The following is a 13655-nucleotide window of genomic DNA, read 5'->3' as shown; positions in this document are numbered from 1 at the left end:
CATGTCCAATCTAGAAATGCCTCTAGTGTAGGACCAAGACCACATTCATATGTCTGCCTAAATCAAAATACTCTCAAAAGTAAAATATGCAGAAGTCATATGCTGAAGGAGGCCCTGAAATAGCCATGTCAGCTGCTCATGCTTCTTTAAATTTAAATATAAATGAGCCACGCAAGCACGCATATGCGTGCTTCCCACTAAGCCATCATCCATAACTCAGGAACATCTATCTTCCTATAAACCTTTTAAGAGCAGGTACACGGATTATTAGAGTGAGGAGGCTCAGTGTTGAACTTCCAAGCTTTATTTTTATAGAAATGATCTGTATAATAAGAAGGACCAATGGAACATATATAATTTAGCATGAATCTCTTTAAAATAAAAGGAACTTCGGCCAAACAAATATTATCTACAATTAACCTTTTTAAAATGTCAATCAAACCTTGATTTGATAACAAGTTTTTTTTTAATTGTCAAACAAACAATTTACCCACAAAGAACACATTGTTTAAAACACATTATTTAGGACTTAGAATCATGGAGTTGGAAGGGACCACCAGGGACATCTAGTCCAACCCCCTGTACAATGCAGGAAATTGACTTCCTCAGTTTGACAAATACTATAAACAGAAAAAGGTATTGGCAACATCTAATGCTTACTGAAATTATGACAGATTTTAAAAAATTAAGTCCCCTGCTTTACTACCCTTACAAGACCCATTTCTAGCATCACTGAGTCTGTATAAAAAGTGTATATTAAAATGCAAGTTGTTTTAAATAAACACCTTAAAGATACCTTTGGCAAATATCTGAGACAAATGTGTATCGGTCTATGGTATATAATCAAAATCCAGGTTTAGAAATTAAAAAATAAATAGATCCATAGCATAAGCAGTATAGCTTCAACTCCCTTGATCTACACCAACCCTATGTACATTTATTCAGACATCTCACAACTCAACATGATTTATTCTCAAGCACGTGGAGAGGAGTGCAGCCTAAGTGCAGTATTTACCTGTATGGTTTCCACATTCTACTACAGCAACCTTTAAAGAGAGATTCACTTTATAATTTCAGAATGCTGTCCAACTTATTTTAATTATTTTGTTCAGAGCCATAACATGCCTAAACTCCTTTTCACTCAAAGTTGAATTCAAGTGTTTGATTCCACAACATTTTCTACTATTTCTTTTGTTTAAAGATATTTTATCAGATATAACCAATTTTGATCCCCTCCCACAAATCCTTTCTTTGGAAGCTATTCAATGAAGTCTCTTAACTGATAAAAAGCACCTCAAATCCATTATTGCTGACAAGCTCAAATAGGTACAAGCTACAAAGGTACAATTAAGCTTACGAACTTTTCTTCTTTAATCAGGTCCAATCAAGCAACAGAATAAATGTAGCCCCAGGTGAACACTCAATGTCCTTGGCTATCATTAATATCATCAAGATTATCAAGATCTTAATGCTTTCTAAAATATACAAGTTTTCAAAACTGAGCTCTCATAATCATTACTGAAATAACACCTCTATTGTACTTTTCTATTAACAGTGGCTAAGAAAATCTAATTACGTATTTTTGCAAATTAATTAACTATACAGTTGCTTTTGTAGAATACAAATTTACAACACATTCTACTGCTGGACCCTGCGATCTTTCTTCCCGTTTCCTGATTAATACATGCTAAATCAAAGTCAAAATAAACTGCACGGTTAGGTCTTAGTCAATTGTACTATTGAAAGGTTCGGATTGCCTCAAATTTTTGATTTTTTAACCAATTACGAATGGAAGAAAATCAAAACCGAAGCCTCACCTGACCTGTTACCAGCTTCATTCTTCAGCATGCCATAACAAGAAGTGCTCTTAACAGTGGAAGCAGTCTTTTACAATGGCCCCACTTTTCTAAACTAGTGGGGTTACTTACTTGCTTTATCAACCAAGAAACAAACAGCAGGATGCTCGCAATGTGGTTGGCTGGTCACCGAACAATGGGGCTGCAATACCATTTTCTCCTCCTCCCCTCCCCCTCCCATTATTCCTTGTTCATTTGCTGCACTAGTTCTACTACAAAGCATGACTAGATAACTAATACTGATAATTCTTTACCAGTTCCACTTCAAGTGATACTACTGAGCATGAAAAGCAATCTACAAGAGACTAACAGCATTCAATGGTATGAAGAAATTTCGTATTATATACATACACTGATATAACAAAATTGAATTTGTCAAATTTTGTTTCAAGAGCTATACAAACTTTTGTTTGTGAAGGCACACCCACATAAAACAAAATGTAGGCAATGTCTTTATCAACTGAGGAATGTATGAAGGCAATTTTGCCCTTTTCATATGTTAAAGAGGCAAGCAAGGCTTTATTAAAAGCAAGAATTGTCTCATTTACACCACTTCCGGGTATATATTAATTTTGGATGGCACCGAGAATGTCAAATTATACTGAATTGTTCCTGAAGTTAAATGTTACTCATTGGCCTCAGTAATTACTCAAACACTGTTCAAAAAACATCACAGATATCTCGTTGGACCTGCAAACTGAATTTTTGGCAAGTTATAATACCCCGAGAAAGAACTCTAGCAATAGAATCTGCATTGCAAAATGCATTGTGTCAACATTTTCAGACTTGTAATAATTTTTAAGCCTCAAAACCATTAGTGATATAATTCATATGTGAAAATGTTTCAGTGTATACCATGTGTGATGGTAAATGCATCTATTTGGAGAATTAGTGACACAGGCTCTTGTTTTGTTTTTCCAGTGTTTAAACCTACTCTCATTAGTTAATATACTCAAGGAAAAACAGTTACTGCTGAAGTCTGTGTCATTAGTTTTGTCAGTTACTTCAGATTAACTAGAATATACTAACATCTGTAGATAAAGTCCAGTCAATTTCATTGAAAAAGCAAAATACAGTTTTCCATGGTGCATAACACAAAGACAATTATTGTATTGATTTTAAAAAGCAAGTATTAGACCTCAACCCAAAACATTTTTGGTTCAAAAATTTGAATAAAAGCGGTTACTTATGGTGAAGTTATCTTACACTCTTTTAAGCACTAGTCAGGACACTTCATACGTATTCCCCTCAATCAGGACCTGCACACAGCCCTTTGGCTTCGGAGGCAGAAAATCCAAACAATACCCTCCCCAACAAAACACAGCTAACTTGCTGTCGCCCTGACCTGGATGGCCCAGGCTAGCTCAAACTCAGCTGATCTTAACTAAGCAGGGTTGACCCTTGCTAGTATTTAGATGGGAGACCACCAAGGAAGTTAAGAGCAAGGCAGAGTCGCTATGCAGAGACCTCTGAATGTCTCTTGCCTTGAAAACCCTACAGGGTTGTCATAAGTCAACTGCGATTTGACGGCACTTCCCACCACCAACTTGCTGGCTTTTTCCATTTATTCCAATGCCCCTTTTACGCCCGCTTTGACTACTGAAGGCAAATAGATTTTCTAATGCTAAAGGGCAACAACAACAATACACTGGGATCAAAACAGGTTTTGGAAAACCTAGATTAATGTTTTGTTAACATTGGAGGACAGCATTTTATCCTTAAGGTGTATGAAACTTCAAGAAGTCAAAGTATGTTTTACCGTCTGGATATATGAAACCATACAAAAAATCTGTTTGCCTTCAGAAACCAAACCAGGTTAAAGAACTCATATGAAAGTCTGAGGGGACCACCCTGCCGGCGTTAGTAGGCTCTGCTAGAAAGTACTGGCTTCCCAGTGCCAATGCACCATTCCTGTAGTACAGTAACTGGCTAAGCTCAGTGTTGAACCAAGAACTTGATAACCCACCACTCATTGTTAACCACCATGTTACACTAACTTTCAGTTTTAGGCCCCCAAATAATTCCCATCTGAATTATTTTACAAAATTTTGATCAGAAGAATTTTTACTTTTTACTATCAGAAGATAACCAACTTGTAAAAACTATTGACAGGTACAGGCCATGGCAGTTTTCTCAAGGGGAAAGGACATGTCAAACCTGGAATGAAATGCAATGCTCCTTTCTTTAAAAGAATTTGTGATTGTCAGACACAACTTTATTGTACAAAGCAAAACAATGATTTGTTACATTCCAGCTGTGCCATAACAGTCTATTTCTAGTCACATGTGGCTACGGTCCTACACAGTTTACCATTCTCAATTCCCGTTTTTAAAAAATCAATGGGAATTTAAACACTTTATTGCATTCACTATGTGGGAATTCCATCAATTGTGATTGAACTTACTTGCAAAATCCCAAACAACAACACTCATTAAATTCAGTGGGGCTTATTTTCTATAAAGCTTGTTTACGCTATCGGCCCTAAAAACAACAATGGTTATCTCACCCCCAATAATTTTTGGGGAAATATACCTGTGAGTACTGTATATTCATATTTTAGTATGGCTATTTGTTAATCTACAATAAAACAGAAAACGGTAGTAGTTTACACACACAGCTTTGAGTACGTGTGCACAAAACACTTTCACCCCAATGAACTAACATGGGCATCTTAGAGTAATTTTAATTGAACACTGAGTTACTGTATGGTATCCTGTTCTTTTTTTTTTTGGTAGCCTTAAAATATTCAGAAATGTTATAGCACAATCAACCACTGTTATGTCACTAGCCTAGACCTATTGCATCCAATGGGAACTATGCCAGTGCAACTCTTCCCTCCATCTGTGCTAACAGAATATGATTCATATAACTTTCCCCATAAAATATCAGAATAATGCATGTTTGCTTCCAGGAGTTAAAATTTTCTCTTCAGATTCAAGCATAGAAGGATGGAAGTGGGGGGGATACTGTACAGACTGCAAATTGTGCAAGAATAGGTATGTCATAGCTAAGAAAGAGCACTCTGTTGCTTTACAAAATAGCATTGTTAAAGGGAACCTTTTAAAACTGATGTTTTTGCCTTGGGTCTATCACAGAAGGGAACGGTTTTGACTTGGAACGTGAACTTTCTATATAGTGCTTTCTTTCTCATTTATGGAAGCAAGTTTAGCGTGCCACATTATATCGATCAAAATATGCTACAACATGTAGTAATATTTTCAAATATATACACTGTAATCCAAAGAAATTCAAAAATTTATTATATCTGGTCCTTCGATGATCAAGGCGGCTGGATAGGAAGTTCATAGTATTTAGTCCAAGCTCTTCCAATCACTTGCCTTTTTTTTATTTCAAGCTCAGCTTGAAAATTAATACCTACAAATTCTTCAAACTAAAAGTATATTAGCACTGATGAACTGTATTACATGAAAGTAGTTCACAATATTTTAAACTAAGCCATCAACCTGCCTTGTCTGCAGAGTTCATAACAAATATACATAATAGTAATAAATATTCCTTACTCCTTTACCTTAGCATGAACTCACTCAGCAACTAAGCACTATCATAATTCTGTTCTGAATCAATTTAAATTTACATGAGAGAAAGAGAGATTAAAAGATAAAGGTTTTCTACTAATATTAATGTTTTGTGTAAAGAAAATCATTCTCATACTGAGAGTTTTGTTTACAGAAAGACTAAATATTTTCATGCACATTTAAAGAAAGAACCATAAGGGATTCAAGTGCACCCACTCCAGTAACAATGTACAGTATAAACACAGACAGAAACAAAGCAATGCTACAGATCTATAGAACACACTCCTCTTTTATAAAGTTGGACAGAATGCTACGTTCTTCAGCAAGAATTGTACAACTTAGGAATTTTCATGATTGAGTCAAACGACACTTCTGAAAATATCTGTACTCAGTTGACATTACCAAATTAAAGCGCAGTTTTATGCCCCTTGTTCTACTTGGAAGTGAAATATTTTACTTAAAAAATACTTATGAGTTTCAGTTCTTCTTGCAAAAATAGTACTTTTAATTAAGTGTGTTTATGTATTACACCCACGGTAAAATATGAACATTTACTTTTTGTCTAGAAAAAAATACTGACAGAGCTAAGACAGGGAAAGACAGAAGACAGTATGCAAATTTCACAGCAGGAGTTTAGCACATCCACTATCCGTACTGTGTTTAGAAAATTAAAAAAAATACCTGCATCTAAGTTAACCTTCCATTTTCAAAGTAATTTGTAATACCATGCAATGAAGTGCTACTGCAATTATCAACTTACGTATGGAAATCAAGGTAATTAAACTCTTAAGATAGCTTTTTATAAAAAAAAATAATTATTGGAAATGCAAACCGGAAATTTTTGAAAATGCAAACTGGAAAAATATGTTCAGAAATTTCTCCTAAGTCTATTATTTCTGGGTTCAAATAAAGGAACAACTCTCTCTTATTCTGTAGGTTAAATACAAATGTTAAACATATACATGTGTTAACTTTTTCAAAGAGAGTCTTGTTTCCTCTCTAGCTCTTCCAGCAAGCTTCATTCAGGCCACAGGGAGGTCGGGGTTGTGTGACCCAGCTCTCTGAAAAAACTTAGAACCCCTAACACTTGTTTTGAAACAAATGACTTCTCAAGAAGCAGCACTGCTGCTATCAATCATCAACAAGTTAATTCTACATAATAAGGCAGGTTTGGATGCAGACTGATACATTGTGAAATGCTGTATCTAAAATTGATTAGAACAGCACTCAAAATGAATGCAGACCTCCAAACCACTACTTTGCTCAGAAACATTAATCTCAATTATCAGAAAAGCTTCATAGTGGTAACGTCTGCTATGAAGAAAGTATGAAATAAATCAAGTTTTATAAGACATAATCAAGTAACAAAAACAAAAACAAAAAAGGTTGCAGGCTTCTATTGTGTAGTGATTTTTTTAATGTAACTTTCAAAAACCATTTGCTTAAATACTGATAACTGACAATACCAAGTTCATACGAACAGGTAACTGGAGAAAATAACATAAAATGATAATTTTTACACCAAAATGGTGTAGCTTTATATTGATAAAGCTAAAATTCTGGCACTGTAAGTATGTCACTTGCCACTTTCAAGCTAAAAGAATGAGAAATATAACTGCAGCCTCCCATTTACAGCAGTTATTTGGAAAAGAGAGAGCATGTCTCTTTCAGTATATCAAACACATGACATGGTAGAGCTCTCTTCAAACAAACAGCTTCAACACAATCAAGTAGCAGAAGGTCTGTGTTCTGCATAACAAATGTTAAGATCCTCAATATAGCTATACCTGTTAAAACAACAACCCACATACATAAACACATAACCATTTAAAAAAAAAACCACCTTTAAACACAGTTCTATGAAAATTATTCATTTTCCATCTCATTTAAATTAAGTCTTAACATATAGCTACCAATCTACCTACTTCCAAAAACAGATGTAATGGTTGGTTGCAGAAAGACCTTAAAAAAGATCTTGATATTATTCCGCCATAATATGAAAAGGACCTATTCCATTACAGTTCTGCTTAAATCAATGGGATTACTTGATATTAAGAGATTTAAAGACAGCATCTTCACTCAGTTTTTTTGAAGTGTAATTTTATACCTTAGTGATGGATGCAAGAAACATAACTTTGGTACAAACCACCGCCATAATTTTCCTCCGTGAACTACCTACTCCTCTTATATAAGGCCTGATGCTTCCAGGAATGGTGAGCTCTCTACATTTATCATATTTAATCCAAAGGTCATTTAAACCACTATAAGTAGTTCATTGACACTACTGGGATTTTGGTTTGGGCTAAGAGCAGGAAAAATAATGCGATGCATAAGGGTGCTAAATTTTGACGCATTTATTTCCCAATATTTTTTCAAGGATATGAAACTTCACTATACATCAATTCTGTCAGAGATGGTACTACATCTAGTGTCCAGAAATCCAGTTGATACTTGTACTATTTCTTTTAATGTGTATATTGTTAAAAAATACATAGTGGTTTCATGCTTTAGTTTCATTTTGTTCAAAGTGGTACTATGTTATTGGTCTTTGAGCTACAAGTAACTGTTATTTGCATAAAAGAGCTTAGATGAAGTAATAGTGTGAAACTAGTAACTGAATTAGACTGTGATTGCAGCATTCTCCCTGGCGCATAGAAGACTTTCTTCAGGACATTCACATCCAACTTCTTCTATCACTAGCTCCAGAGTACCCCACTTATTCCATTCCTTCAGATGCAAGGAAATATTTATTCCCTTCCCAAGGAAATTTAACATAGCACCTAGAAGACACTTTCATTTTGATAATTTATGAAAGCTACAACTTAATCTACCCCGTAATTAAGCCTATTTAAGCCAACTGCCATTCCATTGGGTCTCCATTGTCGTAGATCCAGTAGCCACAGTCTCCCGAAGGAGTGGATGTGGACTATCAAATATATCACCTAGGATGTCTGCTATAACAGAAATAGCAGTGTTCGTAACAGTATTCATAAAATTACCTAGGTAATTACATAGGCTCTGAGCATGTGGTCAAGAGTTCCTATGGTAACCTAACACTATTTTTGTGCTTACTATGGGGTGTAAATACAGTGATGTACCTCAAGAACACAATAATGTAAGAATCTATAAGTCTTTAAATAAATAAATAATATAGTGTCAACAATTATAAAAATATTTCAGGGAAACAAGTTCCATATAAATCAATAGGATATGCTTCCAGTAAGATGCCTAGTATCTCAGCAGATACAAACACACAAAAATTCTATGTCTCAAAAAAAAAATGCCTCATCACAGTGTGACCACAGCATTGGCATTATGTCTACACTGGTAACACAAAACCTTGATTCTTTTGTTTTGTATTAATTTTAAAGTTATTATAACACTGTTTAGATTGCATAATGCAAAAAAAGGAATAACTTTCTGCACACAATGTATGCATTTTTGCTGAGAAATAAAAAAATCCACTAACATCTAGTCTTTCAGTCAACATGCATTTGTTTTCTACAGTTTTTAGCATAAATCAAAAACAGTGGTTCAGATGTGTTCTTTCCTTTCTTTTGCAGAGTAACAGAAAAACTAGGCAAAGTCTGGAGGTCTACTTCCACAGTGAACAGACCACCCAGTGGATTCTCTCACTGCCTACAAAGGTTTGTGAAATACACTGTCAGAAGTACAGAAAAGAAAGGGCCTTAACATATCACAGCACACTTAACACAAACCGTACAGAAGTCTACCAGGTTATGCCGGGACAGACTTTTACAGTCCTTCAGCTTCCATTAAACTTACAAATTAGGGTCCTATGTCTTCAAAAGAAGAAGAAGAAATAAATTTCTGTTATTGCAATTAGCCCCCCCCCCCCAAAAAAAAATGTTTAACCAGAGGGAAGGACTGGACATTTGCTATAGGAGGCAAATCTTTCGGTGAAGCAATGCCTCCGTACACTTTGCGTGGCCGCAAAAGGTCGATAAATCAGCCAAGCGCAACCTGCTGAATCTGAAGAGGCCAGCCCAGCGAACGGAAGGGATGCCGGCACAAGCAAACGACACCGCGCCTGCCAACCTGCGAGGCTCTGCGGTCGCGCCGCACTCCAAGAGTTGGGGATCTCAAGTTGGAGAACTACGCACAAACACGCACCTGCCCCCCGCGCCCCCCTCGCTCGCCCTCCTCTCCTTTCCTCGGCTCAGGCTATCCTTAGCAGCGGAGACAGCATCGTTTCCACAGGACACGCTTGGTACCATCACCGGGGAGGGAGGGAGGGAGGAAGGGAGGCATCCCCCCCTCCCCCGGCTCCCCCAACCCGCCCCTGCTTCTCTCCCCTCTCCCCTCTGGGAGCCAGGCACCAGCGGCTGCCGGCACAAAGAGCGAGAGAGGGCGAAAGCGGAGAAGAGCACGCACGCACGCCCCGAAAAGTTTCCAATCGACTGAAAGGACAGAAAGAGCGGAGGAAGGTCGGGGTTTGAAGCCAAAGACTTTTCTCAGCAGACAGTCGGGGGAAAGGGGGGGGGGAGAGAAACATGAACCACCCCCGTCCAGGTTCAACCCCCCCCCCCAAAAAAGAAACAGCAACCCTCCGCCACTTTCAGTCTCAGCCGCAGGCGCTAGGACCGGCCACAGAGCGCGAAACGAAGCCACTTACCCTGGGCGCCTCAGCTTCGGACTCTCTTCCTCCTCCTCCTCCTCCTCAGTTAGCCCAGCAGCGCCGAGAAGAGCAGCAGCAGCTCCGGGCGCCGCGCACTTGGCCGACAACAACAACAACCAAAATCGCTGGGGGGGGGGGTGGGACAGGAGGAGGAGAGGGGGGGGAAGTGTTACAAGCTCCTTTCCTGGTCGAGGGGGGGGGGGGGAGAGAGAAGAGAGAGGAGGCGGCCAGCCCCGAGGAGTTCACTTTCTTGGCTGCTGCGCTCTCTCCTTGGCGAGGAGCGCGCGCGGGGAGTTTATTATTAATTTTCGGGCACCCTTTCTGCAGCAGAGCAAAGCGGGAGAGAGGACCCCACCATAAAATGCCAAGGGATGGGGGGGGGGAGAGGAGGAGGGGCAAAGGCAGCCGGGAGGGTCTAATTGTAGAAAGTGGGGGGGGAGAACCCCAAAGGACGAGTCGGCTCGGCGGCGGCGAGCAGAAGCCGCTTTAGCTCCTGCCTCCTCTTGCCAGGGATGGGAGGGGAGACGAGAGAGAGGCGCCTACCATAAAGCGCGGGGAGAACCACCCGGCCGGCACCGGGGGACGGGTCTGGCCATTTATAATCCCCGGCTCCTTTGCTCCGGCATCGGGCGAGCTGGCGGCCGCTCTCCTCCGCCGCGCTCTCGCCACCCAGGCGTCCCTTTCGCCGCCTTCCGTTGTCAGATGGACTGAACCACCTTCGCCTCGCCCCCCTTTTCCCCCCTCTCTCTCCCTCTTCCTCACCGCCTCTGTTGGTTAATGCAACGTGCCGAGGCTCCCATGCTGCGTCCAATCAGTGCATCTACCACTAGTGCCATGATTTAGGGGTCAGCCGTGAAACAACACTTCACTGCTGATGAATGGCTCTTCGCGGCTTTCTGCCCTGATGAGGGTTGTCTGCGCGCCGCTGATTGCAAACACTAATGAACTTGCACGGGGCTCATTATGCATGCGCCCAGAGGCGCCGGCGAGCGAGGGAAAGGAGCGGGGCCCCGGCGCACCGCACCGCTCGCCGCCGGGACACACCGGACGGCTCGGTTTCGATCCGTATTCCTCCAGGGGCGGAGAGATGATCAATACATTCAATGCGGGCGCGTGACTCTTAGGGGCGCCTTAGCAATACGACGGGGGAGGGGGGCAGCCCAGCTAGGGAAGGACGTCGTGTTTTTCAGGTCCGGGGTGCTTTTTTTTCTTTTTAAGGATTTATTTGGCTCCTCGTCGTCGTTGGCGCGTTAGGTCAGCTGAGTCACTTGAAGCGAGGGGGTGGGCTGCGGGAGAGAGTGACGACGAAGCTGAGCCGAGGGCTGTAATTAAACCCGCCTAATAATCGGGATTACGTGAGAGTAAACCCTCGCCAGCTCGGCGGAAGTCCCTGCCCAGTTTAGGATCTGGATGGGTAGCGTCGTAAACCTGGCAGTCACCCACCCACTTACTCACCCCCTCTTTCCCCGAGTAACTCGAGGGTTTGGGGGCCAATCCGAAACTTCGGCGAGAGGCCGCTTGGGCGCCGCGGACGCTCTTCCATTGGACCATTGATGCACGGAGGTTTCGCCTTGGACTGGCCGCTCTCTTGGTGCACGTTTCCCCCATCCGAAATCTCAAAACTCAACCATAAGCCCCCCCCCCCAATCCCATGCAGAGTTTAGAGAATTCGGATGGGGGAAATGTGCGCCTAGAGAGCGGCCGATCCAAGGCGAAACCTCCCGTGCATCAATGCACGCCCCCGCGCCAGGTGTTTTGGCCCCGGGCAAACAGCCCGCTCCAAACTAAGCAAGGGGGGCAGCCCTTGGCGGAGCACAGATCATGGAAGGTTTGGCATTGGATTTACCACTCTGGATGCACATTTCCCCCATCCGAATTCTCAGGACTCTGCAGGGGGGGCTTATTGTTGAGTTTTGAGAATATAGAGAGGGGGGAGTGCATCTAAAGAGTGGCAAACCCAAGGCAAAACCTCCCATGTGTATCAATAGCAGGAGACGCCCTTCGCGGCGAGCAGGAAACCTCGTGTAAACATGCCACCTGTACTCCAATGGTGCGCGCACTTCTCTGTTTTCTCTCTTCCGTCCCAGTAGTTGCAATGCTTAGACTTTGGTCTCCTTTTCTCTCTAGCCTTTACTAGGGAGTATCAGTGCAAGCCCAAGCACACTTTCCTGAGAGTAAGCCCCATTGCGTGGCACTGAATGTGGAACTTACTGCGGCGTGAGCCTGCCAAAAGTTGCCTCCCGTGCCACACAGGGCGGGATTTTCTCCCTGACGTCCTTCTACCTTTCCTGCTTTTCTTTCCCAATTTAATAACGCAGAAAGTCGACCCTGGCCTTGGCTTTCTTCGGACTTCCCAGACTTGAAAACCAACTTGGGAAGAGCCCGCGACTCAAGCGCTAAGGAGAACAGAGTCTCCATCTACCTTGTTAGGACCAGGCGAGAATTACGAGGCACTGCAACGGGCTTTCGAGTTCCACAGAACTCTTCGTCTGGCCGGACGTTGCCGAGAAAAGTAGGAGGCGGCGGGAAACTGTGCCGATGAAGAAGCCCCCCCCCCCCCCAATGCAAAACGTTAGAGCTCATCGTTGGTGGCTTAGCGAACCGATCTTCTCAGAATCCGACTCAGGGCTATTGAGTGGGGGCTTACTTCCAGGAAAGTGTTCTTGGGATTTTCCTGCCTGGCTCGGTTAGTTCTTACCAGAAGAATGGCTGTTCCTTCCAGTCGCTCTGCTACCCCTCCGGTTCCAGAAGCCTTGTTCAAACCATGTAAACACCCTCTGTCTTAAAGGAAAGGCGCCCCCCCCCCAAGCCTCCACAGTAGCCCTACTCGAGAAGCCCAAACAGCCACGGCCCGGGTGTAGCTGCAGGGTTGCCTGTTGGTTGGGTGGGTATGGCTCTCCAAGCTAGGACTGGGCAAGAGCGGCGCAACTTGCAGGGGAAGAAACTTGGCGAGAGCTCCTGGCGGCACCCTCGCTGCCTTCCTGGGTCTCTCCTTCCCAGCTTCGGCAGCAGCCGGGGCGCAAAGGGCTGGCCCGCAAGCCAGAAGCCCACCCCCCTTCCCACACACACACACACACACACACACAAACGCCTGCCCTTTGGTGGAGCCAAACCCTGGCCCCTGGCCTAAGGAAAGCTGGGTCCCAACGTGGGAAAGGGGGGGGGGACTGCCACGCAAGCACACGGGGCAGGGAAAGGTTCCCTTTAGATGGGAGGGGGAGAGACTACGGCCATTTATGCAGGGGAGGTTTTGCCTTGGGTTTGCCACTCTTTAGATGTACATTTTACCTATCCAAATTCTCAAAGCTCTGCATGGGGGCTTATTGTTGAGTTCTGAGAATTTGGATGGGGAAAATGTGCATCTAAAGAGTGGCAAACCCAAGGCAAAACCTCCCCTGCATAAAGGGCCAACGTTTGAACACATGGAGCTGCCATATACTGAATCAGACCCTTGGCCCATCAAAGTCAGTATTGTCGATTCAGACCGGCATGGTCTCAGGCAGGGGTCTTTCACATCACCTACCTGCCTAGTCCCTTAAGTGGAGATGATGGGTATTGAACCTGGGACCTTCTGCATGCCAAGCAAATGCTCACTGAGCCAAAGCCCCTCCCCAAATAACTGGA

The sequence above is a fragment of the Euleptes europaea genome, chromosome 9 (assembly GCF_029931775.1).
Source record: "Euleptes europaea isolate rEulEur1 chromosome 9, rEulEur1.hap1, whole genome shotgun sequence".
In the NCBI taxonomy this organism is placed as follows: Eukaryota; Metazoa; Chordata; class Lepidosauria; order Squamata; family Sphaerodactylidae; genus Euleptes; species Euleptes europaea.
This window is presented reverse-complemented; position numbering follows the sequence as displayed.